The 26,685-nt window shown below is 35.2% G+C and overlaps 1 long non-coding RNA gene and 1 pseudogene across 1 annotated transcript; one reads left to right on the top strand and one right to left on the bottom strand.

Annotated features, from left to right (window-relative positions):
- Positions 1-283: 283 nt before the first annotated feature.
- On the bottom strand, positions 284-6,710 carry LOC130053268 (uncharacterized). Its single transcript, XR_008801791.1, has 4 exons — positions 5,858-6,710; positions 4,471-4,619; positions 1,528-1,627; positions 284-1,282 (listed from the first exon to the last, which is right to left on the bottom strand). It is a non-coding gene; the product is annotated as an uncharacterized LOC130053268 (long non-coding RNA).
- A 5,620-nt stretch (positions 6,711-12,330) lies between these two features.
- Positions 12,331-25,702, top strand: LOC125675531 (uncharacterized; annotated as a pseudogene).
- The last annotated feature ends 983 nt before the right edge of the window (positions 25,703-26,685 follow it).

Here is a 26,685-nt window from a genome sequence, read left to right as displayed (position 1 = left end):
TATGCATTGTTTTAATATTTATCAATTTTCTGTAAATTCGACAATTTTAAGGTATTTTAAATACATATTACTTTAGTTATCCGAAAAGTGCCAAATTTTGATACATATTTTCTAAACAAGCAATACTAAGTGTACTCAAAATAAAAATCAAAAGAGTCGGAAATGTACATAGTAACGGTTGCTAGGCAACTCTTTCAGGCCCATTTCCAACACAATAAAACAAGAATATCTGCAATATATGCATTAAAATTATTCTATTAACTGAAAATAAATACAAATCATATGGGTTCACTTTAGTTTATTGACATTTCAGACCAATTGGAGAAATCAGACTTAAACCATATCACCATAGCAACTGATTTTCCTTAGCAACGCACATAAAATTTAAAGTTGTAAGATTAATTTGCACTGGAATGAGAACCTAATGCAAATATACCAATATAAGATTTTCTACTGATATGTTGAATCCAATGAAGACATCAGGTTTAACTATATCACCATAGCAACCAATTTTCCCTAGCAACAAGCAAGCATTTCAAACTGTACAATTCCAATTGCCTTCAAAGGAGAATATAATACAAATATATCAACATGTAATTATTTACTGACATGTCAGACCCATGGAAGACAATATGTTTACACATATCACCATAGCAACCACTTTCCCTAGTAACACTTAAAATATTTATTTGTACAATGCCATTGCACTGAAACGAGTATATAATTGAAAAATATCACCATATGAATCATGATTCTCTACTGACATGCCATACCCATTGAAGACAATGAGTTTAATTATATCACCATACAATTCTCTCTCTCTCTCTCTCTCTCTCTCTCTCTCTCTCTCTCTCTCTCTCTATATATATATATATATATATTCTGCATCTTTATAATTATTCTACATTCATGCTTGAGTGAGTCTCTCTTTATGTACAATTTTGCTGCAAGTAAATTTTCCTGGTACTCCTCGAACTATGAAATCTTGTCATTATCTGGTTTATAGGCCTCCATGCTTCTCAGAATTCCTATGAGGATTTCAAACCATGCAGTTCATTCTGCAGCCAGATTGTGAAGTCTTTTTAAGCTTGTGATGCAGGACAAGTAGTTAAAATCCTAAATAACATGGCCCTTGAAAGAGGATGAAATAAGTTTCTTCACAACAGGACTGGTAAATTCATATATGTACAATGGTTGAATGGCAGGCAGTCCCAATTTCTTGTCGAAAGGTTATAAGTTGTCTACTGTGAAGGTGCATTTCTTTTGTACTCAATGATGTTACCTGAAAATAATTTGTTGGATCAGATACATTGTTTTTTAAAAAAAAATTGCACAATGTCAAAAATGCCTATTCATTAAAACAGATATTTTCCATAAATGTATGTCAGTTGCTATTAAAAATTTATTTTACATTGGGTAATCATGGGATGTATTTTTTAAGAGTGCAGTGTGAGTTATTTCAATGAATGTTAATCATATTCAGTGGATGAAGACATAATTTGGCATTGTTGATAATTTATTGTGTACCTGATAAAAAAGCAGGATTTAAAGAAGTCTAGTGCATGCTCCAATATTTCTTTATCCATCTTCCAACAAATATGCTTCCCCTTTTCCTGAAGTACAACACCTATTTTGAAGAAGAAGAAAATATATAACATATTTCGAAATTAATTACAACTCATCATTTGTTGTCAAATAAAGGGGTCTAAAGACATTGAACAATATTTCTAATATCATGATCGATTCGACCTTTGATTTTGTGGCCTCAAATACCATCAAAAGGCTCATGGGTTGCATTGCTCACCCAAGTCATCTTGACCCTGCTGTAGTGATTTTTGAAAGATTTGTTTCCAATCTTTATTCCCACGAACATTTTTAACCCTATATTGCGACCCAAATCTAGGCCAAAAAGTTGCCATGTAGCCTACTTGAATTAACATATGGGCAGGGCTTGAAGCTAACTTTTTATGTCACCAGTCCAGCCGGACTGATAGGGTATAATTTCAACCAGTCCGCAGAAACATTTACCAGTCCAACAGAGTTTTCCAGAAATAATTAAACATATTTCGTTAATGTTATTAAAATGAAATTTAGCTCGATATGCCTCGGACAATATTTCAATGTTCAATTAAATGTGGGATTTATATATTACGTCTTCATATATCTACAGATCGAAGCATGCCAAATGTGTAAATAAAATTTCATAAACTTTATATTTTTCCAAAATGATGCTTTAGAAAATTAACCAGTCCCATCGGACTGACTAAAACAAATGTCAGTCAGTCCGCCAGACTTTTAACAAGTCACAGACTGACGGGCATATGTTAATTTCGAGCCCTGATGGGGATGCCTCAAAACCAATATGACTAACATGATCTTGCTGTTATTGAGAAAACATCTTTTTTAAAGATCTTCTTTCAAGCATATATGTCCTATAACTGTAAATTATGATTCATTGAGTAACCATAAACCAAGGGTTCATTTTACTGAAGGGAAAAACGTCAAATGAACTTAGGAATGTTGGTATTAGGATATGATTTAGTGTGGCTCTATGACACTTACTCTGTCTTAAACATTTGTTTCAATCAATTTTCTGAATAGTCGAATATAAATCTCAAATTGTGTTTCACCCCTACCCCTAGGGCCCAGAATTGAACATACAGAAATTTGAAAACCTGTTCATGCATGCATATTGATATGACTAGCCTAATCATGGTCATCTGTTATTGAGATGAATATTTTTAAAGATGTTCCATACATATACCCAAATAAAACTTAGATCAATTATTGTGCCATACCCTATGTTCTAGAACCACAATTTGAACAAACTTAAATTGTGCAATATCTATGAGTTTAACCCGACTACTAGTAGTACCTATCTTTTATGAAGATTTATTAAAAAAAAATCCAGTATACTTTGATCTCCTATGGTGATAATGATTGAATCTACACTATGTTAAGGAAGCTTACATGTAAATTTTAACTTTTCTGGCCCAGTGTTATTGAGAAGATTAAAAAAAAAACAACGAACCTCTCACCAGACCTGGGGTAATGGTAATGTGTAATGCGTTGTCATCATTACATTTTTAAAGAAATGGGGTGTAATGTGTAATGCACCCATTTTTGAATTACAAGTAATTGTAATGTAATTGCATTACTTTCATAAAAATGCCAGTAATGACCATTACTTTTCAATTACATTTGAATTACATATCATTTCTTATTTCATGAAATAATCTAAGTTTTTCTTTTCAATGAAAGTGATTAATAATTTTTAAAACATGATACATTAAAAATACATTCTTTAAAATAAAGACATATTTCTTTTTTTAATGTGTTCATTCAATGGTCATTTATGAATAATTCAATTGATTTTTTTAATGGAAATTTTTAATAAAAAGTTATGAAATCCATTGCAGGACTTTAGGTAAATATTTTAAATTCCATCTATGTGATATGAAATAAGATATGAAATCAGAGACATAAATAACATGTTACTTAGTCATGTAAATACAAGTATTGCAGGCAAAGTTTTCAGACCAGAACGTTGCTCTCTGAATGACAATACTTTTGAAAAAATGCAACTATAATGTGTAAAATAACAAATATACTTATTCACAATCTGATGTAAAAGTTAACTTCAAATAAATTGTGTTCATAAATTTTCTTTGTATTTTTTTTTTTGGTAATGTAATTCGTTACTTTAGCAAAGTAATTGTAATTTAATTAATTACTTATATGAATGAAAGTAATGGTAATTATAATTGTGAAAATTCCAATGTAATTGTAATTTAATGTATTACATTTTAAAGTAATTGACCCCAGGTCTACCTCCCACTATCTATGCCTTTTGTTGATTACTGTGGACATTAGCTTTCATGGGGATTCAATTTATACAAATTGTGGGGTACCTTTATCCCTCAACTTTCAAATCACAATGAAATACACAATTTATAAAATGATTCAATCTACAGAAACCATATTCATGATATTAGATCCCAACTAAAAATCTAGATAATCCACAAATTGGAATGATTCCATATTTCTTGATTATCTCCCCTTTGAAGGGAGCATGACCCTTCATTTAATTTGAACAAGCTTGAATCCCCTTTTTTCAAGGATGATTTTTGCTAGATTGCCTGACAATGGCTCAGTGGTTGTAGAAAGATTAAATTTTGAAAAGTCTACAAACAGATGGACAAACAGACAAAAGCTCACTAAAATGTTCAACTCAGGTGAGGTAAATAGGATAATCTGCTCTGTTGTTTATCAGTATGCCAAGTTTGTTGTCAACCAAAAAATTGGTGTGACTGATGGGTGCAAACTTAATTAATATTCCAACTCACATATACAGGACAATATAACAATCTGAACAATACATATATTACATGTAAATATATGCATATGTATATTTACAATGACAACGGTTTTTCATTTTCATACATGCAAAGCAGATATTATGATGTATACCTTTAATATTGTTACATGGTTTTGCATGTATCCAAGTCTGACCCATTCACGTTCTAATTCTAGGAATCATGTCCATAATCTGTTGTTTGTTGTATGGCAAGCAAGTCATGGAATCTTCTTGGAATTTCAGTGAATAGATTCCTTGTATACTGAAATTTAAGTAAATTTATTTCATTCAATGAAGCTGAACTACCAACTATCAATTTGTGGTGATCGCAATGATCTCGATACCTGCAGAGGTGTCAATAATTCAATTTTCAATCAAGTTCACAAGTTACCAAATTATGTAGACAACAAGTATAACAGACATTATGATTACAGAAAAATGATGATCAGGTAAGCTATACAGACTTTTGGTTAAAAGACCCGTGCTAAATCATTACATCCGATACATTTTTGCTGATAAGAAATATTCATTTGATTAAAAATTATGTTTGAAATTATTCATCTTATGCAAAATTAACTAAAATAGATCCTTGAGGTCTTCATATTTGATGTGAAAAAAAAAGCTAATGAAGAGCACTTTTAATATGTATTTTCAAGTATGTGGGTTGTGATTGAATTTTAAAAAATGCATCTATACTGGTAATATAAGAAAATTAAAAGAATTTTGATATGGAATCAGGTGTCACAAATAGTGTTTCCTATTTTAATTATTATTCCATGGCTAAGAAAATCAAAAATCATTAATTTTGAATTCCCACTGTGATGACATCATGATTAACAACTATGTGGAATCAACATTTGTACTTTTCTCAAAAATCAGATACAAAAAGGACTCATGAAAATTCATGGGACTTGTGAATTTTCATGGGATTGAAGCTGCTCATAAACCATGAGTCTGGGGCTTATCTTTAAAAAGCCCTAGTAACAACCCTGATGTGTTATGAAATTTGAACCTGCGGTACATGTGTTAGATTAGAGTTGTGAGGATCAAGATACTCCAACATATCTCCATATGGCATATGTCATTGACTTGTCTAAACAATGTGTAACTGTTGACCCACCAGGTTCAGTAATCATGGGATGGGGTTGATGAATAATTCATTGAAATAACATGAAAAAAGAGCAATGATCCATTTAATAGTTTCATTTTAGCTGATGTGTTTTGATTTTAGCCTATGAAATAAAAAGTTACTTTCAACCACTGGTTGGTAGAGGGAAAGCAGAAGTGTTTCTAAAATGGCCTCCATTTTAAAGTATAATATTTTTACATATAGTTTTGAACTTTTCACCCCCCCCCCCCCCCCCCCACACACACTGATACTATTTATTCACTAGTCGACAGATTATTTATGGTCCAAAGCAAAATAATGATTGAAATAAAGTATGGTGAAATTAGCTTAAGTAACCAATACACATTTATGATTTATTCATATAAACTTACCTGCACCGCCACCCATACTGGCCACAGCATTTTTCCACAAGCATGTTGCTCATCCCGAATGTTATGATATGTGCCCATATCCGGTTCGTATATCCAATACAACTGACCGAGTGATCTGGGAATCACATGTAGTATTCCACATCCACTCCAAAGAACCCTGATGATATGAAACAACCCCGAAAAATTCCAACGTGTGATTGTGAAAATAGACATAGGCGCAGGCGGGCCTTGCGTCATGGATTTCCCGCAATGTGATTTGTATAAGGAGCATAAATATCTAGCTACCGATTTCTTATAGTCACTCACATAAACTGTCTTTGAAACCTCTTCACATGGAGTATTTTTCCATAAAGAAATGTTACAAACGGCATCGTCTGTCTTCAAACCGCCAACTCGTATGACATGTTGTCATGTTTCCCCAAACAATCGTATCTTTAACACTAAAGAGTTAGCAAAGGGAGATATTAAAATCGTCAATCTGTTAGATCGTACGTAGTTTTTAAAAATATGTAACTAATTTGTAAACATGTTTCCAAATTATGTTTGTTATTTCTTTTACTGTCCATATTATTGACTTTATGTATATATTAATCTTTAATGACAGAGTGTCCGATAATTAATTTGTATGACCATTTTCATTAGTGCTCTTTATAAAGAAAACAACGGGAAAATATTTTTGAAACCGAATATCCTTTCAGCCGATTAAAAATCTTAAGAAGGATTCAAGGTGAAATTTTTTATTGGATCACGTTCAAAACATGATTTTCTTCAAAATTAGCCATTTTTCAAGAGATTTTAAATTTATAGCTGTGCCACTTTTTTTTCATTCTGCATGATTCTTACGTGGACTGCTACTTAATATGAAATGGTGGATTCCGAGGATGACTTCCTGTTCTAGCTGTAATGTCTGCTTCCCTTGCTCATAATAAGCCTTTTGACTTTACAAAATGCTGATCTCTTCATATCATTATTGCATAAATTATTTTCCGTCTTCCGTTCCGTTTTCCGTACACAGATTATTCACTTTAGTACAATACATAGGTAAAGTCACGGGGAGGGGGGGGGGGGGGTAAATTGTACATCTCTTTCACATTCTCGTCGGTACCACGCCTCCCCCTTTTTACCGAGTGTACGGCGTCGTCTGACTTCAAAATATAGCTTGTTCAACTACGAATAGTGTCCCATTAGGTGTAAAGTTTCTACTGCGCTTCGTAAACTTACATTTGCAGCAATCATTATTGTATACATGCTGAGGCAAATTGATACTAACCACTGGTTGAATGTACTTAACCATAGTTTGTAAACCCTAGGGCTAAATTTACTTTGAGCAACAAAAATTTAACCAGTGGTTAGTTACCCAGTGAATAATAAATCAAACCATTTGTCAGCTTAACCACTCATAACGCAGTCCAAACCAAGTTACGTTAGAGTTTGGTGAAATCCCAAATATTCCTCATTAATTTGGATTTGATTAAGACGGGTGGTGGATCAAAGGGAGTGTGGGTCCCAATGTCACGTGTCTGTTATCTTACACGGCTCAGAAGTCATTGACTAGGACGTCATATATTTTTGTTTATAATTTACATTACAAGATCAAGTAAATTGATTTGTAAACCTTATTGGGGGATTTTAAAAAAAAATTGAAACGTATAGCATAAGCTAATTGTGTGTTTCACATATAAAAAAATAAAAAACTTGTCTGTATTCCTACATGATCCTTGGTATGTATATATTGAACATATATTATGATATATACAGATTGTTTACAAAAATTAAAAAAAAAAAAATTGTTTATGCTTTTTCCTGGCTATATTGGTAAGTTTTTGCATTCAAATAATTTCTCAAAAAAATCCAAATTTTTGTGATATATTGTCAATAAAATGTTTACATTTTAAAATATAGATAGGAAAAGTATAACTCGGAAACAAAATGTTCTGTCTAGTACCTCGGGGGAACCTATCCTAAACTAGTCCTAATGCAGGATGCTATTAGTTATGCAGTGGCTCTTATATAGTAATTTCTTATAAAATCTGTTGGAATCAATTTATTTTACGAGTGGTTGGATTTCATCATACAAAAAAAAAAAAACTAGCTCAGAGTAACAAACGCATTTATTCAATTCTATGTGATTCTTAGGAAATACTGGATATACCAAGTCTTTACAAGCACCGCCTGATAACGAGCATAACCACTGTAATGGAGATAACGGACCTAATGTCTTACACGAAGTCTGCAAAAATGCGAAGTTAGAAACCTCTGAACATCTTATTCAAACTCGTACTGACCTTCTACACAGTGTAGATAATGATGGATGGAATGCTGCTCTACACGCCGCTAGAGGAGGAAACGTTAAAATGCTACAATTACTGGCAGATGATGAAGTAGACGTCAAACATAAAAACAATGACGGCTGGAACATTCTTCACGTGGCATGTGTCGAGGCTAACTTAGAAAAGAGTCGTTATATCATCAAAACATACCCTGATCTTCTACACAGTGTAGATAATAATGGATGGAATGCTGCTCTACACGCCGCTAGAGGAGGAAACGTTAAAATTCTACAACTACTGGTAGATAATGAAGTAGACATCAGACATAAAAGCAATATCGGCTGCAACATTCTTCACGTGGCATGTATCTATTCTAACTTAGAAATGAATCGTTATATCATCCAAACATGCCCGGAACTTCTACACACTGTAGATGGTGATGGATGGAATGCTGCTCTACACGCCGCTAGAGGAGGAAACGTTAAAATCCTACAACTACTGGCAGATAATGAAGTAAACGTCAAACATAAAAACAATATCGGCTGGAACATTCTTCACGTGGCATGTATCTATTCTAACTTAGAAATGAGTCGTTATGTCACCCAAACATACCCTGACCTTCTACACAGTGTAGATAATGATGGACAGAATGCTGCTCTACACGCCGCTAGAGGAGGGAACGTTAAGATTCTACAACTACTGGCAGATAATGAAGTATACGTCAAAGGTAAAAACAATATCGGCTGGAACATTCTTCACACGGCATGTATATACGCTAACTTAGAAATGAGTCGTTATATCATCGAAACATACCCTGACCTTCTACACAGTGTAGATAATGATGGATGGAATGCTGCTCTACACGCTGCTAGAGGAGGAAACGTTAAAATTCTAAAAGTACTGGCAGATGATGAAGTAGACGTCAAACATAAAGACAATTACGGCTGGAACATTCTTCACGTGGCATGTATCTATTCGAACTTAGAAATGAGTCGTTATATCATCCAAACATACCCTGACCATCTACACAGTGTAGATAATGATGGACGGAATGCTGCTCTACACGCCGCTAGAGGAGGGAACGTTAGGATTCTACAACTACTGGCAGATAATGAAGTATACGTCAAAGGTAAAAACAATATCGGCTGGAACATTCTTCACACGGCATGTAGATACGCTAACTTAGAAATGAGTCGTTATATCATCGAAACATACCCTGACCTTCTACACAGTGTAGATAATGATGGATGGAATGCTGCTCTACACGCTGCTAGAGGAGGAAACGTTAAAATTCTAAAAGTACTGGCAGATGATGAAGTAGACGTCAAACATAAAGACAATTACGGCTGGAACATTCTTCACGTGGCATGTATCTATTCGAACTTAGAAATGAGTCGTAATATCATCCAAACATACCCTGACCATCTACATAGTGTAGATAATGATGGATGGAATGCTGCTCTACACGCCGCTAGAGGAGGAAACGTTAAAATCCTACAACTACTGGCAGATGATGAAGTAGACGTCAAACATAAAAACAATATCGGCTGGAACATTCTTCACGTGGCATGTATCTATTCTAACTTAGAATTGAATCGTTATATCATCCAAACATACCCTGACCTTCTACACAGTGTAGATAATAATGGATGGAATGCTGCTCTACACGCTGCTAGAGGAGGAAACGTTAAAATTCTAAAAGTACTGGCAGATGATGAAGTAGACGTCAAACATAAAGACAATTACGGCTGGAACATTCTTCACGTGGCATGTATCTATTCGAACTTAGAAATGAGTCGTAATATCATCCAAACATACCCTGACCATCTACATAGTGTAGATAATGATGGATGGAATGCTGCTCTACACGCCGCTAGAGGAGGAAACGTTAAAATCCTACAACTACTGGCAGATGATGAAGTAGACGTCAAACATAAAAACAATATCGGCTGGAACATTCTTCACGTGGCATGTATCTATTCTAACTTAGAATTGAATCGTTATATCATCCAAACATACCCTGACCTTCTACACAGTGTAGATGATAATGGATGGAATGCTGCTCTACACGCCACTAGAGGAGGAAACGTTAAGATTCTACAACTACTGGCAAATGATGAAGTAGACGTCAAACATAAAAGCAATTTCGGCTGGAACATTCTTCACGTGGCATGTATCTATTCGAACTTAGAAATGAGTCGTTATATCATCCAAACATACCCTGACCTTCTACACAGTGTAGATAATGATGGACGGAATGCTGCTCTACACGCCGCTAGAGGAGGAAACGTTAAGATTCTACAACTACTGGCAAATGATGAAGTAGACGTCAAACATAAAAGCAATATCGGCTGGACCATTCTTCACGTGGCATGTATCTATTCTAACTTAGAATTGAGTCGTTATGTCATCCAAACATACCCTGCCCTTCTACACAGTGTAGATAATGATGAATGGAATGCAGTTCTACACGCCGCTAGAGGAGGAAACGTTAAGATTTTACAACTACTCGCAGATAATGAAGTAGACGTCAGACATAAAGATAATATTGGCTGGAACATTCTTCACGTTGCATGTATCTATTCGAACTTAGAAATGAGTCGTAATATCATCCAAACATACCCTGACCTTCTACACAGTGTAAATAATGATGGATGGAATGCTGCTCTAGACGCCGCTAGAGGAGGAAACGTTAAAATCCTACAACTACTGGCAGATAATGAAGTAGACGTCAAACATAAAAACAATATCGGCTGGAACATTCTTCACGTGGCATGTATCTATTCTAACTTAGAATTGAATCGTTATATCATCCAAACATACCGTGACCTTCTACACAGTGTAGATAATAATGGACGGAATGCTGCTTTACATGCCGCTAGTGGAGGAAACGTTACAATTCTACAACAACTTGCAGATAATGAAGTAGACGTCAAACATAAAGACAATAAAGGCTGGAACATTCTTCACATGGCATGTGTCTATTCTAAGATAGAAATGAGTCTTTATATCATCCAAACATACCCTGACCTTCTACACAGTGTAGATAATGATGGATGGAATGCTGCACTACACGCCGCTAGAGGAGGAAACGTTAAGATTCTACAACTACTGGCGGATAATGAAGTAGACGTCAAACATAAAAGCAATATCGGCTGGAACATTCTTCACGTGGCATGTGTCAAGTCTAACTTAGAAATGAGTCGGTATATCATCCAAACACACCCCAAACTTCTACACAGTGTAGATAATGATGGATGGAATGCTGCTCTACACGCCGCTAGAGGAGGAAACGTTAAAATGCTACAATTACTGGCACATGATGAAGTAGACGTCAAACATAAAAACAATAACGGCTGGAACATTCTTCACGTGGCATGTATCTATTCTAACTTAGAAAAGAGTCGTTATATCATCCAAACATACCCTGACCTTCTACACACTGTAGATGATGATGGATGGAATGCTGCTCTACACGCCGCTAGAGGAGGAAACGTTAAGATTCTACAACTACTGGCAGATAATGAAGTAGACGTCAAACATAGAAACAATTATGGCTGGAATATTCTTCACGTGGCATGTATCTATTCTAACTTAGAAATGAGTCGTAATATCATCCAAACATACCCTGACCTTCTACACAGTATAGCTAATGATGGACGGAATGCTGCTCTACACGCCGCTAGAGGAGGGAACGTTAATATTCTACAACTACTGACAGATAATGAAGTAGACGTCAGACATAAAGATAATAACGGCCGGAACATTCTTCACGTGGCATGTATCTATTCTAACTTAGAATTGAATCGTTATATCATCCAAACATTCCCTGACCTTCTACACAGTGTAGATAATGATGGAGGGAATGCTGCTCTACACGCCGCTAGAGGAGGGAACGTTAAGATTCTACAACTACTGGCAGATAATGAAGTATACGTCAAAGGTAAAAACAATATCGGCTGGAACATTCTTCACACGGCATGTATATACGCTAACTTAGAAATGAGTCGTTATATCATCGAAACATACCCTGACCTTCTACACACTGTAGATGATGATGGATGGAATGCTGCTCTACACGCCGCTAGAGGAGGAAACGTTAAGATTCTACAACTACTGGCAGATAATGAAGTAGACGTCAAACATAGAAACAATGACGGCTGGAATATTCTTCACGTGGCATGTATCTATTCTAACTTAGAAATGAGTCGTAATATCATCCAAACATACCCTGACCTTCTACACAGTATAGCTAATGATGGACGGAATGCTGCTCTACACGCCGCTAGAGGAGGGAACGTTAATATTCTACAACTACTGGCAGATAATGAAGTAGACGTCAAACATAAAGACAATTACGGCTGGAACATTCTTCACACGGCATGTATATACGCTAACTTAGAAATGAGTCGTTATATCATCGAAACATACCCTGACCTTCTACACAGTGTAGATAATGATGGATGGAATGCTGCTTTACACGCCGCTAGAGGAGGAAACGTTAAAATTCTAAAAGTACTGGCAGATGATGAAGTAGACGTCAAACATAAAAACAATAACGGCTGGAACATTCTTCACGTGGCATGTATCGAGGCTAACTTAGAAAAGAGTCGTTATATCATCCAAACATACCCTGACCTTCTACACACTGTAGATGATGATGGATGGAATGCTGCTCTACACGCCGCTAGAGGAGGAACCGTTAAGATTCTACAACTATTGGCAGATAATGAAGTAGACGTCAAACATAGAAACAATTATGGCTGGAATATTCTTCACGTGGCATGTATCTATTCTAACTTAGAAATGAGTCGTAATATCATCCAAACATACTCTGACCTTCTACACAGTATAGCTAATGATGGACGGAATGCTGCTCTACACGCCGCTAGAGGAGGGAACGTTAATATTCTACAACTACTGGCAGATAATGAAGTAGACGTCAGACATAAAGATAATAACGGCCGGAACATTCTTCACGTGGCATGTATCTATTCTAACTTAGAATTGAATCGTTATATCATCCAAACATTCCCTGACCTTCTACACAGTGTAGATAATGATGGAGGGAATGCTGCTCTACACGCCGCTAGAGGAGGGAACGTTAAGATTCTACAACTACTGGCAGATAATGAAGTATACGTCAAAGGTAAAAACAATATCGGCTGGAACATTCTTCACACGGCATGTATATACGCTAACTTAGAAATGAGTCGTTATATCATCGAAACATACCCTGACCTTCTACACAGTGTAGATAATGATGGATGGAATGCTGCTCTACACGCTGCTAGAGGAGGAAACGTTAAAATTCTAAAAGTACTGGCAGATGATGAAGTAGACGTCAAACATAAAGACAATTACGGCTGGAACATTCTTCACGTGGCATGTATCGAGGCTAACTTAGAAATGAGTCGTAATATCATCCAAACATACCCTGACCTTCTACACAGTGTAGATAATGATGGATGGAATGCTGCTCTAGACGCCGCTAGAGGAGGAAACGTTAAAATCCTACAACTACTGGCAGATGATGAAGTAGACGTCAAACATAAAGACAATTACGGCTGGAACATTCTTCACACGGCATGTAGATACGCTAACTTAGAAATGAGTCGTTATATCATCGAAACATACCCTGACCTTCTACACAGTGTAGATAATGATGGATGGAATGCTGCTCTACACGCTGCTAGAGGAGGAAACGTTAAAATTCTAAAAGTACTGGCAGATGATGAAGTAGACGTCAAACATAAAGACAATTACGGCTGGAACATTCTTCACGTGGCATGTATCTATTCGAACTTACAAATGAGTCGTAATATCATCCAAACATACCCTGACCTTCTACACAGTGTAGATAATGATGGATGGAATGCTGCTCTACACGCTGCTAGAGGAGGAAACGTTAAAATTCTAAAAGTACTGGCAGATGATGAAGTAGACGTCAAACATAAAGACAATTACGGCTGGAACATTCTTCACGTGGCATGTATCTATTCGAACTTAGAAATGAGTCGTAATATCATCCAAACATACCCTGACCTTCTACACAGTGTAGATAATAATGGATGGAATGCTGCTCTAGACGCCGCTAGAGGAGGAAACGTTAAAATCCTACAACTACTGGCAGATGATGAAGTAGACGTCAAACATAAAAACAATATCGGCTGGAACATTCTTCACACGGCATGTAGATACGCTATCTTAGAAATGAGTCGTTATATCATCGAAACATACCCTGACCTTCTACACAGTGTAGATAATGATGGATGGAATGCTGCTCTACACGCTGCTAGAGGAGGGAACGTTAAAATTCTAAAAGTACTGGCAGATGATGAAGTAGACGTCAAACATAAAGACAATTACGGCTGGAACATTCTTCACGTGGCATGTATCTATTCTAACTTAGAAAAGAGTCGTTATATCATCCAAACATACCCTGACCTTCTACACACTGTAGATGATGATGGATGGAATGCTGCTCTACACGCCGCTAGAGGAGGAAACGTTAAGATTCTACAACTACTGGCAGATAAAGGAGTAGACGTCAAGCATAAAAACAATTATGGCTGGAATATTCTTCACACGGTATGTTTGCACTCTAACTTAGAAATGAGTCGTTATATCATCCAAACATACCCGAAACTTCTACACAGTGTAGATAATGATGGATGGAATGCTGCTCTACACGCCGCTAGAGGAGGAAACGTTAAGATTCTACAACTACTGGCAGATAAAGGAGTAGACGTCAAGCATAAAAGCAATTTCGGCCGGAACATTCTTCACGTGGCATGTTTAAAATCTAACTTAGAAATGAGTCGTTACATCATCCAAACGTACCCGGACCTACTACACAGTGTAGACTATAATGGACGGAATGCTGTATTCTTCGCCGTTCAAGGAAGAAATGTTAAGATTCTACAACTGCTGGTCGACCATGGAGTGAAACAATAAACAGAAAACTAGTACATGTATAAGTTGTTTTTTATTTGGATTGTGACAAGAGATTAGTCTGCATATGGTCAGTTTGTAAATTGAGGCAAGCTACTGACAAAGACGTTGTTGGTACAGGGGTTTCAACAGTCTCGATTAAAGTCAGTAATTTCGCTAATTATATTATCGTTACGACAACCTATCATTGGGTCAAATGGTGTCTGACGTGTTTCATACCGATTGTTAGATCGTTCGTGGCACACTGATTTTGACTTCGGATAACTCCGTTTACCTGATCAGAATGTTGGACTCACGGGTGGTGTGACCGGTTGACAGGGGATGCTTATTCCTCTTAGGCACTTGATCCCATCTCAGGTATATCCAGGGGTCTGTGTTTGCCCAACTCTCTATTTTGTATTACTTATAGGAGTTATGATATTGATCACTGTTCGTTATCTTCACCTTCCATGTCTGTAGAAAAGTAATAACTATTTGACGATGAACGTAAAATTCTGCTCAGATGGAATGAAGTCCTCTGTGAGTACACGTACTATAACGTTATACATCAAATTAACTCTAACCTACATCATGTGACGTTGCACATCGCTCCGTTTGGGGTGAATTAACAGTTGGGTCCAATTCTTTCGTTCGATTTTTAGACGGTGGCTATTTATAGGCACTGTCTTATGTTATCGCCATAGCCACTGTCTTATGCCATCGCCACTGTATTTACACGGTGACCCTAGCGGCAGAATTATACAGGCTAAAAAATCAAGAAAATGGAGTTGTTTTTATTATCAAAATTATATGTTTATGATTGTAAACAGTTTTTGAAAAGTTTTTTGAATAAGATTTTGTGTTATGTGCGTGAAGATTATCCCCAAATACCGATATATTATATGACTTGATACATAACTATGCATAAGATAACGGAGTTGTAATCAGTAGTCGGCGCCTTTGAAGTTGCGATTGAATCCGCTAGCCCTCCATGTAAGACGACGCGTCCACTGAATGTCCCGGTTTGTTTTCACGGCATCACACAGAATATAAAAAAATATCTTATGAATATGATACATAATACATTTGTCTTGCAAACTAGTATTAAGATATTGATTATTTCAAGTATAAAGATGGGTAATCATAAATTGTTTGAATGAGGTGATTTCTTGTTTCAATTTTATTTTTTAAGGTAATTCCACCCCTCTAGAATTATAGGGTCAATCTTATATTTGATTGTTTATTCTTAATAACAAATAAAAATTATAAAATAAGTATGTTGCGGTATTAATAAAAAATATTAAATATCACAAATATACCTCTATCAACGTCAGAAAATTGCAAATATCCTTAAACAGCATTATCAAAATTTCACAAGTACTGGTTAAAACGATATAATAGTATTCAAAACAATTTCATGAGACTGTTTCTTTAAGAAATATACAAAATGTTTGTTAAAAATAAAGGAAATTTATTAATTTTTATAATTCTGTAATATTAATACAAGTAACATATGCATCAATCTTTAATTTACAGAAAAGGTCATATGAGAGAGAGAGAGAGAGAGAGAGAGAGAGAGAGAGAGAGAGAATAAATAGATCGAAAGGCTGTTTCGATTGAATAAAAGGTTCCATCCATTCCAAGTTGTGTCAAATTTTGTTTTTTCACCATTTTTATAGAAGGTGTATATATATGAAGGTCTCATAGTTCTTTTTCAAATGAGATATCGCTACTACTATAATAGCGGAAAAAAGAAACTGCATTATTTAATATTTGAAAAAAAATAATAAAAAATAACAACGGACAAATTTTAGTTTTTGTAATACTGTTAACAAATGTATTCCTTACAACATTTTATAATCCATTAATGTTAACGTCGAATAACGTCAATTTCAGCACACTCGAAAGACACTGGTATTCGAACTTGAATTAACAAAGTTAATAACGCGTGTGACCACCATTTGCATTCACGCATGCTTGACAACGGCGCCTCATTGATGCCACTAACATGTTCAGAAATGTTTGAGTGATGTTGTTCCAGATGTTGGTTAAAGCCTGGCCTAACTATCACTGGTTGATTTGGTAAACGGCGTAGACGTTGTTCCATTTCATTCCCGACACGATCGATCGGCGATAAATCGGGGGGGGGGGGGGGGGGGGGGGAGGACTGGCCAAGGCAAGACATCGACACTCTGTTGAACAAAAAAGTCCCTGAGATTTCCATTGACAATTTGTAGAGGGGTCCTTCAACGTGCTGTTATTCCACCCCACACCATAACACTACCTCCACCGAATTATCGACGTTGCACAACACAAGCGTCCTAGTACCGCTCCCCCAACGCGACGATACACTCTACAACGGCCGTCACTGCTATCCAAATGAAATCTGGTTTCATCAGTGAACAGAATATTGGCCGCGTCCTGTATTCTGAATCGCAGATGTTGTCTCTATAAGCTCAAGAGTAAAACAGTGCATGGATATGAGTTTCATGTTCCTCTCCAACCCACGCCACCGTCTTTCAGTACTATCAGTACTTTGATTAATTATATGAACAGGGGATGCTTACTCCTCCTAGGCACCTGATCCCACCTCTGGTGTGTCCAGGGGTCCGTGTTTGCCCAACTATCTATTTTGTATTGCTTGTAGGAGTTATGAGATTATCACTGTTCGTTATCTTCACCTTGCATGAAGTTGTTTATATTTGAATAAACATATCACAATGCTTCAACGTTGACCGTTGTTGCGAAAGTGGTGATTTGTTTTTCAAAATCATGATTAATGATGTGGAAATGAGAGAGAGAGAGAGAGAGAGAGAGAGAGAGAGAGAGAGAGAGAGAGAGCTAATAATCCAGGTTTGATCAAGCCTTGTTTGTTGCTTATCTAAATGTGATGATCAGAGAAAATTCGGATTAATATGTTAGAACTCTTTTATGAATTGAAAATCAAGAAAGGTTCTCAACCAATGAAAATCAGTCTAGGTAGTATATAAAGAGCACAGTCACTGCAGCTCCTCACTTCATTGGTAGAAGACAAGCTGAAAACACCATAATAAAAGATACATCCTTAGTTAAGTGAGCCAGCATCTGAATCAATACGGTTTTTTAGAGGTTTTTTTATTAGCTAAGAATCATTGCTTCGTCTCAAAGTTGTAATTGATTGTTTTATTATTTTTATCTCTTTAACGGTTTTCAGAAGTTATCTGGGCTTATCCCACAAATGAGAACAAATCATTTTGTGAGCAGTTAGCTCAGTTTAAATTGTGGAAAATAGTTTTACTTTAGTGTATTATTATCTATTGTATTTGAATAATTTTGGTAAATCCGCTCGGTTACAGGTCACACTAAACATATTTAAATGTCTAAAACTGGAATTAGAAAGGAAATCAACCAATACACATGTTCATGTTTTAGCAAACTGGACAAAATATATCGCATGTGCCATTTGATGAAAAATTTACCTCTCGAAATGCATGTTGCATACTGTTAATACATATATTTCGCATACGGCACGCACTGTTTATCTAGCCAATGGAGTGGACAAATCACGTGATTCTATTAAATCAAAGGATGCCTCATACTCTGAATATTATTGTGAAACATTAAGGTAGTATTCTTTCATTCCTTTCTAGTATTTGGTCATGTATCCGGAATTCTCTTGTGTGAGATAATGATGTGACTTTAGAATCAAATATCCTTTTTTAAAATTCTTAAATCGACGAAACAATTTGTGACTTTGAAAGTAAACATTTTTTCTCCTTCTGAAGTTGATGAAAATCCATGCACATCAAATTGAAACTTTTTGGACAATGTACATTTTCCGCAAAGTGACCACCCGAAACTTATATAGCAGAAAGGAATAATAGTGGAGATGTAAGAATGAAAAGTTTGAAATAATGAATTGAACCCATGTAGTGAACAGGACCAACCCCTCCCCAATAAAACTGTTAAACATTATTGAAATCCATGCACATGTATATATCAAAAATCACTTCGTGATTTGTGGGTCTGCCCATTGGAGGAAAAGGAGGTGTCCATAATGACTAACAAGGCGAAACTTGCAGCGTACGTACGTTTGTAGATTTAGTATTAGGGTTTGCACACATTTAGCTTATGTATATCCTGACGATTGGACGATTTATCCAAAACATTTGACAGGCAAGTAGTATAATAAAACTATCGCAAAGCCGATCGAGTATACTCGACTAATTTCGTAATACGCGTTGGTCATTAGTTTGGTGAGGCATGGGGATCGGAATTTTTCATCGTGTTTACCCCCCCCCCCCCCCCCCCCCCAAAATACAAAATTTGGTATAGTGTGAATTTTCGGTTTACACACGACTTCTGTTAAACACAACACCGAGTCATGAGATGAGGTAGTTACATGTACACACTTTGCTTCCTTTATATATTCGCGCATGCGCAAAATCAACTCCCTAAGGACAATTTAAAGAGAAGTGAAAATGTAAATGTAATGTTTTTAGTTTATTTTAGTGAATGAAAGGTGAAGACAACGAACAGTGATCAATGTCTTAACTCCTATAAGGAATACAAAATAAAGAGTTGGGCACGCAAGGACCGTTGGGCATACCAGAGGTGGATCAGGTGCCTAAGAGAACTAAGCATTCCCTGTCGACCGGTGACAACCACCGTGAGCCCTATGTCTTGATCAAGTAAACGGAGTAAACCCGGAATATAAATAATTGATTGATGACTTAAAGTTGATATTGTTGATCCTGTTTTATTTTAATTAAATACGTAAAGTCTGCTGTATCGTTAATCTTCAGTAAATGATGAGGGAAAGTAAGTTAACCTTTGACATGGTTTAAATACATATGTAGTTATATAGTTTTCATTTTCTGAATGTTTTATAATATCATGCTTATCTTCAGCATTTTGGTTTATCATTGATTTGACAAAAATGTTTTGCAAATGCAGAGTCATGGAATAGTTAGAATTTCCTCTTCAATACGATATCGGTGTACATATTGTTTTAGACATAAGAACATGGTTAAAAACAATTATCTAAATATTAAGGTGTCGTAGGGATCCGGGTTAGAATAGATCCTCAGTATCTCCTGCTTGTCATAAGAGGCTAAGGAACAGGGCGGTCCTTTCGATGAGACCGCAAAAACCGTGTCCCCATGTCACAGCAGTTGTGCCACGATAAAGATCTCTCCCTGAATTTTGCAGCCCTTCTCCAGCAAAGGTGTCTTCTCCATATTAGTAAAGAATTCTCTAGAGGGACATTAAGCAATTAAAAAAATAAATCAATTAATCATATAAATATTAAGTAAAATCTACATGATTAAGTTTTTATGTTCATTGAAATTATATTAAGTGTTTATTTTCACTTCCATAGTATTTTTGGCCATTTCCGCCTCCTATAGACTCCCTAAGCTTTTTTTCCGATTTAAGCTGAAATTGTTCACAACTGCACTAAAATGAATTTGCTATAGATAACACGACAATTATTGTAGAGCGTCTACATGCTGATGAAAACTAGTCATAAATCATTTAACTTTCTATCAATATGAATAAATCTTTGAGAATGTATGTACATGTATCTAAATTTGAATACAAATGTTTTCGTAGACGGAAAGGTAAAGGCGGTAGCCTTGTGTTGTTATACATAAGAATACTAGGTATATATATTTATTACATTTTTAACAGTGAAATACAAGTACTATAATTTATTACAACACGTATTGGTAGTCTTTGTCATGGCTTTATTTAATAACAACATATTTCCAATTCAACGACAATGTTCATATCAATACAAAACATCAGTATGTATATCACATACACTCTGTAATGAAATGCATGATCTACAACGACTTTTAGATAGTTATGTTGTAGCATCAATAGTCCATGCATGTTTCAGTCAATCAATCAATAATTCACTCAATATTTTTAATCAATCAATCAATATTTCAATCCACCATTGTGTCTATCAATCAATATATCAATCAATAATTCACTCAATATTTTCAATCAATCATATTTCAATCCACCAATGTGTCAATCAATCAATATATTGATTAATCATTTCAATATGTCAACATCAATCAAACATTCAATGTCAATAAGCCCAATTATTGGCCACGGACCTGGAATGAAACAAAATATGTGGCAGGCTTAGCAAAATTCGGCGATTGTCTATTATTGACCACTGACACCTCGTAAATTCGTAGAGCCATGACGCTTCGTGAAGGCGGAGAGTCAAGTCACGTTGACGTGAACAAAATGGATCTGAAAAAACACAAAAAGAGAGACAGCAAAAACGCAACAAGGATGGTATGCACGTATGCTTAGAAAAAAGGGTGAGGGGAGGGAGGGTTTGGATTTTCGTTGACATGCAACTCAAAAAGGACTAGCAATTGGCGCTTGCGCACTATTATATCTATCTATCTATCTATCTATCTATCTATCTATCTATCTATCTATCTATCTATATATATATATATATATATATATATATACTCAGGGATTAGAAAGAGGGAAAGTTTCAAAATAGGTATTTGGGGGGATAGTGTCAAAACCGTGCAATTCAATTGATTGCAAAAGTTATGTTTCTTTGCCTGAACAACAAATACTTGTTATGTTCATTTCAATAACAGGACTTAACTCATAGCGAGTTAAGTAGGAGTATTTTTTTTTCAATAGGCCCTACCCAAAATAACTTAATTTTCACTTGGGGATTGTTTGATCCGCCTATCAAAGCATAAAATGTGTCATGGCCTGCAAAATGTACCAGATTACGTCACGTCATATCAATTGACATAGATCTGTGAATTGCATACATTTAATTGTATTGGACTTCAATGGCGACAATGTTGCATGATATGGTAAGTTAAAAAAAGTGTAAAACTTTTTAAAATGCAAGAACTGCAAATTATATAGCTTTTTCTGGTACATGACGTATTCTATTTGATGTCAGGCGTAGACTTAAACATACCAGTACTTTCTGTCAGAGCGACTAAAAATTCGATCTTAAGGAAAGGCCATGCTTTTACCTATCCGGTTTTAAATTTTAAATTCCGGTTATAACTTCGACTTTCGAAACATTCTCCAAACTTATCTTATAGTTATAATTATTAACAATACAAGAATGCCTCGTTCAAAAAAATGCACCTTTGTGAAAGAGTCGACCCTCCGCAGACTCGAGGGACTAGAGAAAGCACAGAAAGCCAGAGATTCGAAAAGTAAACACGGTAAGCGTAATTTCATGTCATGAAAAATAAAACAATTATTGTGCGAGGTTCCTGCGCTGTGTTGGCGTATGTAACAAAAGAATCAATCATGTAATATGTAAATTTTAGATGTTGAAAATGAAGATCCATCTCAGGAGAACGATTTTACCCCCGTCATACGTACTCCTGTGTCAGAAAGTGCAGAAAGTTCGTGGCGTGTTGGGAGACGTATCGTAGAACTTGGTACACTAGTAGATAATTTGAAAAGAGGCTGCACCATGTGTGGCAACATACTTCATCTTGTCAACACTAATGGGGAAAGGAAATTTGGACTAGGACAGGTATTTGTCTTTTTTTAATTTTGTAAATCAATGCATATGTGATTGTGATTCAAAGATCTGGTTTATTAAAAAAAGTATGGTATACCCTTTCTGATAACATTTGATCAATCACAGGTTCTCCAGGTACAATACACACAGCCTACTTGATCCTTTGTTAATGACACATCCACTGGCAGTAAGCATAAAGTGAAAGCAGACAAGAAACAATATGCTTGGGATGTCAACACAAAACTTGTTGCAGGTTTAATTTATATCTTGTAAATGAGCAGATATAAATAAATCAATTACATTTAATGCATTGTATTAAGCATGTACAAAATTTGGCGGAAATGGATATTTGAACAAGTTAGTGTAGATTTGATTTAGTGCATTTCTTAATGTTTTTATTTATGCATATATGTGCAAGATATTTAGTGTGTACTTGATTTAGCGGAAGTTGCTTTCCGCTAAAGGCACTAAAATGAATATACAGCCAAATGTAATACCTTATCAGTATTTTGAAGAATGTTCAAGGCTACATCTGAATGAATTATTTTGTATGTTTTCATTGTATTTCTTTAAATTCTTAGGTATGGTAAATGGTGGTTATGTAACAACTCATGTGAATGCATTACTGGCTGCTCTAAACATCCCAGGGATCACAGATAAGAGTCTAAAAAGAGAGAAAGAGAGGTGGGGGAACATCTTCAGGAAATGGTAGGGCAGAGCTGTAATGAAGTTCTTCAAGAAGAAATGAAACTGTAATTTTATTTACCAAAATTGATATTTAATTTTTGACTTGTATTTACCCCGGTAATGTGTATCTTTGTGCTATTCATTCAATATTTACATTGTAGGACTGATGGAGACATCACTGTGTCTTTTGATGGTGCCTGGCAGAAGAGAGGTACTGGCAAATGATACAATAGTTTGACTGGTATGTCCTCTTGATAATGTTATGTTTTGATTTTCCATCTAGAAACTAGTTTGTGATTTCTTATAAATGCAGTACATGTACCTATTGGTAGCATATTCTAAGACGTGTACATGTCAGTGTAACTGTATGATATCAATATTTATCTTGTTACAGGCCATGCATCTCTATTTGGAGAAAAAAATAAAAAGGTTGTAAGTTTCTCTTCTAAGAGTAAGAAATGTAGAATATGTTTAGCTGCAACAGCCAAAGGAGTTCCACCCAGAAAACACAACTGTCGAAGAAATTGGCATGGATCAGCAAAGGCGATGGAGCCAGCCATGGACTGTGAAATGCCGACTGCAATACAAGATGAGGGATGCAAGGTATATTTTTACTGAATGCTTGATTACATATGGATCTTAAGAATACTTTGGAATGGATGGATAAAAACAAACTTACAATCAATCTCAAAAATACGCAGTGCATGATAATTGGAACAGAAAAAAGATTAAGAAATTGTAGAAAACTTTCAATAAAAGGGGACAATATCGCCATCGAAAATGTATCATGTGCAAAACTACTTGGTGTTTATATTGACAGATGTCTCACGTGGTCTGAACATGTTGAAATTTTAACCAAAAAACTTGCAAGCAAAATAGGTGTGTTATCTAGATAACGTTCATTCTTGTCAACTGAATTATTACTGAAAATTTTTAATACAATTGTTTTTCCTCATTTTAACTACTGTTGTACTGTTTGGGGTAATATGAAAAACAAGGACGGTCTTTACAAATTATGCAAACTTCAAAAGCGAGCTGCTAGAGTGATTTTAAATAGAAATTTTTATACACCTACAACAAAAATGATACAGCAACTTAGATGGATGCCTCTGTCAGACTGTTTTGTATATAGAACTATCATTCTTGTCTTCAAAGTTTTACATAGTCTAACCCCCGACTATTTAGATGTTTTTTCAGTATGTTCATGAAATTAGCAGTAGATCTACCAGATTAAGTCAAAGTAATTCATTATATATCCAGAGAGTAAAAACACACTATTTTAGAAGATCTTTTACAATTTACGGTTCACAGTTATGGAATAATATGCCAGAATTTTTAAAATATTACCCAACATTGGAAACTTTTAAATCCGCTTATCTTAGAAATGTTTTTCATTCGGGAAATTAAAACCATATAGATTTGTTTTTGATTATTTTCAGTTTTATTTTTATTTGTTTATTTATTTATTTTGTTTTATTTTCAGTTTTAAATATGTAAATAGCATACATGTATGTATACAACATACCTTCATATACTATTTTATACTGTATCTATATAATACTGCTGTCTGTATATATGTTTTCAGGACCACAATGTAAACTAGTTTTAAACTAATTGTGCTATCCTGTTTAAATAAAGGACATTATTATTATTATTATTATTCTAATTAGCAATGTCAAATATATGGTTTTACACTTTTACTACATTATTACTTATTACTTGTAAATAATTCCACTATATTTTACGGGTTGGAACTTTAGTCATGGACAATGACTCGACAACCATTGCCCGTGTAAAAGCAAATGTGGACCCACATATCACAAAAATAGCTGACAGAAATCACACGAAAAAGGTTTCACAGGAGCTGGCTAACACCCATAAATTTTTGAAAAATCAAAATGTTAGAGGTCACATAGAAAGGTTTGTATTTCTGAAGTGTAATATTTCAGTAAAATATACTTTGAACAACTGTGGTCTAAAAAACCCTCATTAATTGTAAGTGTGATAGGTAATAGGTACATGTATCTCTTCCTTCTTTGTTTTAGATGTTTTACCTATTGTGTATAGCAAAACAAGGGCAAGGGTAAACAACTTGAAACTGAACTTGGCAAAATTGTTCCGCATTTGTATGGCAAGAATATCCATGAATAGGACATTACAAAATTAGGAATGAAAAAAGTGAAAATATTTTAACTACTTGTTTTTTTAGGTGAACATGAATATTGTGGAACTTGGTGCCGGAGTGAAAACACCAATTACAAACCAAGGAATTTGCCGCATGGAAAGCCCCTCTCCTGCACTTTACTTCGGGAAGCATTAGAAGGTCTACTCAAAAAATATTCCAGTAAGGCAGATGAGCTGGCCATGATGGGTTCCACCCAAGTAAATGAGAATTTCAACGATATGGTCTCTGCTGAAGCCCCAAAGAGATTGTAAGTACTTTGGATAATTTCTCTTTATTTAGAGAAAAAATATTTTTTCTGGATATGATCAGATAACTTGCAATTGAATCTGAAATATGGGGTTCAAAAATGCAAATAATGTGTTCTTGGGTTTTATGGAGGTTCAGAAAGTCTGTATCCTAGACTTTAAGCTACTCTATGTCAATAGAATATGGGATATGGTTACATATCAGAGGTAGAAAAATGTGATGAAAGTTACAAGTTAATGATCTTGAAATTTGTTTTTCTTTGCATTTTATTGTTATGTGTTCTGTTTCCTTTTCTTTCTTATTTTTACTAACAGCAAACCTAAGTTTGTTCATCTGAATAAACATGCACATGTGTACATAGAGATATATACTGACAATTATTTTCATTCAAAACTAATTCCTATTATCAAGATTTAATGTAAGTTTCCTGCTTTTAAATATACTACAACATCAATTATTTTATGCAGCTGAACAAGAAAATGGTTTTGTCACCAGGCAGTTTTACAATGAAACATACCATAAGACTTGCCAACAAGCTGACACGGAAGCGTCTGACACAGAGTGTAATCCCCACCAAGAGACGTCGGCTAGAACTAAAAGCTTCTAGGTTGTCTAAAGAAGCAGCAAGGAATGTACTGGAAGGTAAAGCTTCAGTTAAAGCAGATACAAAAATAATCTTTTACTTTATCTTAATTTATTGTGTTTTGTTTACTCCTTGTATTAGAGTTGTATAATTGGAAATGCATTGTTATTTACTTGAATTTTATTTACAACAGGTCAATCATACAAGTCAGAAATTGGTCTTGAGGAAGACATTGATCTTGATGGCATTGATCCAGTGCCTCTTATGATTTCTCCAGAGAGTAGCTGCTTGCTGTATTTTGATTTAGAAACTACTGGACATTGATTTGTTTTCTCCAGTTTACCTTTTCCCTGTTCAAAGATATAAATATTCTTACAAATATTCATTTATTTTCATTGGCCTAAA

Source organism: Ostrea edulis, chromosome 3, assembly GCF_947568905.1.
Source record: "Ostrea edulis chromosome 3, xbOstEdul1.1, whole genome shotgun sequence".
Taxonomy (NCBI): domain Eukaryota; kingdom Metazoa; phylum Mollusca; class Bivalvia; order Ostreida; family Ostreidae; genus Ostrea; species Ostrea edulis.
This window is presented reverse-complemented; position numbering and strand designations above follow the sequence as displayed.